The sequence below is a fragment of the Physeter macrocephalus genome, chromosome 2, assembly GCF_002837175.3.
Source record: "Physeter macrocephalus isolate SW-GA chromosome 2, ASM283717v5, whole genome shotgun sequence".
NCBI lineage: Eukaryota > Metazoa > Chordata > Mammalia > Artiodactyla > Physeteridae > Physeter > Physeter macrocephalus.
The window spans coordinates 255,535-260,909 of NC_041215.1; the positions used below are offsets into that span (position 1 = coordinate 255,535).

The following is a 5,375-nucleotide window of genomic DNA, read 5'->3' on the forward strand; positions in this document are numbered from 1 at the left end:
GCCAATGGAACAACATGGTAAGTCCCAGGAGAAACATAGGAGTAAGGACTAAGGGAATATAGGAGGGAAGCTGAAAACCTGGTTTTGGAGGATGGGGAGGAGGTGGGGGAAGCATGGGACTGTAATTCCAGTGGGCAGTGAGGTTCAGGACATACATAGCAGTGACACCGGGCACCTGACCTGCTTGGGTTCCCAGAGGCATTAAATTGGGGTCCCTAGGCGTCTTAGACTGCTGTGGCTACCCTAACAAAATACCACAGTCTGCATGCCTTAGGCAATAGACGTTTACCTTCTCACAGTCCTGGAGCCTGGAAGTCCAGGGTCAAGGTACCAGCAGGGTTGGTTTCTGGTGAAGCCTCTCTCCTTGGCTTGTCAATGGCTGCCTTCTCCCTGGGTCCACACATGGCCTTTTCTCTGTGTGCTCAAGGAGAGAGAGACTGAGAGCAAGAAAGAGAGAGGGGAGGAGAGAGAGATCGCTGGTCTCTTCCTCTTCTTAGAAGCACTCCGGCCCTCTCAAATTACAGCCCCACCCTTATGACCTCCCGGAACCTTAATTACCTCCTTAGAGGCCCTATCTCCAAATACAGTCACATTTGAGAGTTAGAGCTTCAACATTTTGATTTGGGGGAATACGATTCAGCCCATAACACTAGGGCTGGATGGGAACTTTCAGCTAAAATGCCCATCTTGCTGGCTTTTGGAAAGTGACTGGGGAAAGCAATGTGCAACTGAAGTTCCTGCACAAAGCTCTGAGTGTTATCCCTTTCTCCCAACTTTCCTCTACTGTCAGTGTAAAATACCCGAGGATTAACAGTTAACAGAGAGGCCGTGGGTTGGAGCGGGCGGTGGGTGGGGTGAGGAGTGATGGGGAGGGAACTTAGTTGAGCTTCTAAGAGGATTGGTTGAACCTGGGAATTGGTTCAGCTGGGTGGGATTTGCTGCTGAGTTTCAGAGAATAAGCAGCCTGACAAGAGCCACGGTTGAGCCCAGCCCAGGTGCAGTGAGGCTGGAGGCTGATGCTCAAAGACCGGGTGAGATGGACCCTGACTCAAAGAGAGTCAGCAGGAACCAGCAGGAAGAACACACAGACCCCACCTACCACCTACCCTCACCCTCACCGTGATGTCCCTCAGCCTCCTCCACCCCGATGCCCCTTGGGATAAGGGGAGGAAGAATGGGGAGGGAAAAGAAAACAAAAGGGACTGTTTTAAACCGGAAGAAACCAACTTCTTTTCAACTGGCAATTTCCCTCACAGCTGCAGGCCTGCTACCAAGCAAGATGCTTTAACCACATCGGGGCCGCAGTGAGTATGTTTGGACTCTGCAACACTCGTATTTGTCAAGCACTTATGATGTCCCAGGCATAGAGATAAGCATTTATTTGATTGCAAAAAGTGTTGTTTTTAAACTAATAACGGGAACAAACATAGCAGAAGATACTGAAACATAAATGTTCAGGTTAACATTTGCTGTAAAATGCACACTGGTGTCAGAGCTGCCGGAAACGTCTGTGTGGCCTGGAGCGAGAGAGCACGTGAGACCCCTGGCCAGCGCCCTGCCCCTTTCTCTTTCCACCCCTGGTTCTGCCCCACCTCCTGAAGAGGCTCACACGCATGTCTGTAGACTCCCAGCCCTCAAATCCAAGATCCGACCCCCTGCTCTTCAAGCCTCCTTAAAGGAGGCTTCCTTTAAGCCCCTTGGGACTGGAGTTGTAAACTGGGAGCGTGGTCCCTTCTTGGGAGGACTGGCCTGAGGAAGACTGATGGAAGCGGACTTGGGCTGTTCAGGCTGGGCGCCCGGTGCCCAGTGCAGGATCTAGAAGGTGGTGGCGTGGGCTCCTGGGAGCATGGCCCTAGGCCCGTATGGACTCCTTGCCCCGTGGGGCAAGGTGCAGGCAGAGGGAGGCCAGAGTGCAGCCCTGTAAGTGTGGGGCCCAGGGCAGGGGCCCTGGCTGACCAGGTCTGAGAGTGGCCCCTTGGCCCGTTCACTCAACCAAATCTCAGTGTTCCTCTTAAGGAGGCCAGTCTAACTCTTCCAAGTAGTCTTCCTGGCTCTTGGGCTCACAGGAAATTCCTCTTGATTCACGTTCTGAGGGAGACAACATTTACCGTGCACGTAGTATGTTCCAGGTGCCTCCAGACACCTTGTTTCACTTAATTCCCATAACACCCCCTGGGAGGCAAGTGTTATCCTCCCTGATATCACAGATGAGGAAGCTGAGGCTCAGGAAAGTGACAGGAGTCACCCAAGGTGTGATGGGGCTGGAGAATGGAAGATCTGGGGTGTCCTGGAGCAGAACTGTACGTATTCATTCTCTAAATCAGTGAAATTAAAACCAGACGCTCTAGGGGGAAGGCCTGGCATCGGTGTTTTGGTAAGTCCCCCAGGTGATCCTAATGTGCATTCAGGGCTGACACCACTATTTAAAACCCCATACCACTCTTGCTGTTGAGTGGGAAAGGCAGATTTAGGACAGTACTTTGAATAACTGGAAGATGACAGCTGAGCTTTTCTGCAGAGTCTCTGGACAGCCCAGGATGCCCCCTGAGATTCCTAAAAGAAGGAGGGTTGAAGTCTGTGACTGAAGACAGTTACTGGTATTCCTGCCTCTCTGCTCCCTGATTGAGTGCTGCCTACGGATCTTGTTTGTAAGGAGCTCAGCTGAGCTGGGAGAGAGAGCTGAGCTGCCAGGTGTGGGAGGAGCTCAAGAGGCAAGGAGCCAAATATGAGAGTTCAGTCTTTAATCATTTACTGTGATGGAATAAGCAAAAGGCTAAAAGTGGAGAAAGCGCCAACTCCCCTGTTCCATATTCTCACATGGAAAGGCGCCCCAGCCAAGGGTCGGGGGATCAGAGCTCCTTGGGGATGTCTTACTGCTGAAGGCACCCTTGAAAAAAAGGCTCCAACATTTTACGGACCCTGAGGCTGCTGGTGAGGGGACGAATGGGGAAGGCTGGGCGTGGAAGTCTTCAAGGTTCTCCCCTCCCCCACAAGGAGGCAGAGGTCCTCAGATCAAAACCTATGGAGGACTTCCCTGGCGGTCCAGTGATAAGACTCCGTGCTTCCCCTGCAGGGGGCACGGGTTTCCCTGGTTGGGGAACTAAGATCCTGTATGCCGCATACAGCCAAACACACAGCCAAACACACAGCCAAACACACACACCACACACACACACACACACAACCTGTGGAATGAAGGTGACGGGTAGGAATGTAAATTTACCTGCCGAGGGCCCTGAGTCCTTGACCGCAAGTCCCTTCAGAAACCGAGGTGCGCCGGCTGTGCCCCAGGTCTGGTGTGAGGAGGGCAGCTTCCCCTAGTCCCACCGGCTGTGCCGTCTGAAGCCTTCCTAATTGCCTGTGGTCAGGCCTGAGAAATCAGTAACACATGATTTTTTTTTTTTTTTTTTTTTAGAGAGCTCTTTTTCTCTTTTTTAAAATTTATTTATTGGTTGCGTTGGGTCTTCGTTGCTGCGTGTGGGCTTTTTCTAGTTGCAGCGAGCGGGGGCTACTCTGTTGCGGAGAACGGGCTCTAGGCACCCGGGCTTCAGTATTTGTGCCTCGCGGGCTCTAGAGCGCAGGCTCAGTAGTTGTGGCACATGGGCTTAGTTGCTCCGCGGCATGTAGGATCTTCCCGGGCCAGGGCTGGAACCTGTGTCCCCTGCATTGGCAGGCGGACATTCCCTGCACCACCAGGGAAGCCCCCCCATGTGTTTCGTATATAAATCGTCAAATGGAAACAGCCTCCAGTACATGCTACTAACACAACTTTCCTACTTCTCCTAAGGCCACACATCCACTGGCACATGACCTACCTTCCAAATTGTCCGGTGACTGAAGTTTCACTTCTCCATAACATGAATCGCCATCCTTCCATCCTCTGATAGCAGTGTTTTTGCCACCTGCTACTAGTCCCTAATCCAGGGCCTCATTATTTAGGTTTCTATTCTTCAGCGGCATCCATTGCTGGTACCAACGTCTGTATCAGTTGGGATGGGTATATCAGATGGGTTAGGCGGTGGTAACAAACTCCCAAAGTCTGTGCCTAAATGAACAGTTTGTTTTCTTCCTCACACTATACTACCTTCATTATTTTGTGGGTGGTTGAGGGAGAGGGGCCTCTGTTAATTTTAGTCATTTAGGGATCCAGGCTAACAGAGTAGCCACCATCTTGAATGCTGCTGGCTGTCAAGAGGGAAAAGATGGCTCCGGAAAGTCTCAGGTGATTAAGTGCTCTAGCCATGACATGGTAGTTCCAACCACAACTCACTCACTAGTTGGCCAGAACCAGTCATATGAACCTTTTCAACCATGAGGGAGCCTGGAAGTACAATCCTACTGTGTTGGAAAGGTGGAATAAAGATCTCTGCTCAACATTAATGATGAACACAAGAAGATAATCACATGTGGGGTAAGAAATTTTCCTCAGGGACTTCCCTTGCAGTCCAGTGATTAGGGATCTGTACTTACACTGCAGGCGGCACAGACTCGATCCCTGGTTGGGGAACTAAGATCCTACATGCCAAGCAGGGAAGGAAGGGAGGGAGGAAGGGAGGGAGGGAGGAAGGAAGGAAGGAAGGAAGGAAGGAAGGAAATTTGCCTGAGATCATATGCCTAGTGACTAAGAGCAGAATTTGAAACCATGTTCCAGAATACTTGCTTTTAATCACTACTCTACACTGCCTCCCAAGCCATTAGCAAATAATTATTTTTTTCCCTTTTTTTGGCCATGCCACGCGGCTTGTGGGACCTTAGTTCCCTGATCAGGGGTCGAACCCACGCCCCCTGCATTGGCAGCACTGTCTTAACCACTGGACCACCAGGGAAGTCCAGCAAATAGATTTTTACGTCGTTGCCATGTAACTTAATTGTTATGCTTTGAGAATGTGGCCTTATTTTTTGAAATTTATTGACTTATTCTGTGATCTTGTACATGATCAATTTTCGTACATACTCCATGTGTGCTTGAGAATAATGTGCACCCTCTCATTGCTGGATGCAGAATTCAATGTACGTCCATTAGGTCAAGCTTAACCATGGTGTTCAAACCTATTTTGCTGATTTTGTTTGCTTGAACTATCAATACTTGAGTGAGGTGTTGAAATCTCTCACTGTGATAATTTCATGCCTTAAAGTTTCATCACTTGTAGATTTTCTATTTATTTAGCTATTTTATTACTTGCATATATATATATACTTTAAAAAAATTTTTATTATTATTTTTTTTTTGTGGTACGCGGGCCTCTCACTGCTGTGGCTTCTCCTGTTGTGGAGCACAGGCTCTGGACGCACAGGCTCAGCGGCCATGGCTCACAGGCCCACCCAGACGCTCCGCAGCATGTGGGATCCTCCCAGACTGGGGCACGAACCCGTGG

General features: G+C 50.1%; 1 long non-coding RNA gene across 1 annotated transcript; it reads right to left on the reverse strand.

The window, feature by feature from the left end:
* Positions 1 to 311: 311 nt before the first annotated feature.
* On the reverse strand, positions 312 to 5,085 carry LOC114487105 (uncharacterized). The gene is made up of 3 exons (XR_003681814.2): positions 3,816 to 5,085; positions 3,224 to 3,370; positions 312 to 437 (listed from the first exon to the last, which is right to left on the reverse strand). It is a non-coding gene; the product is annotated as an uncharacterized lncRNA (long non-coding RNA).
* Positions 5,086 to 5,375: the final 290 nt, after the last annotated feature.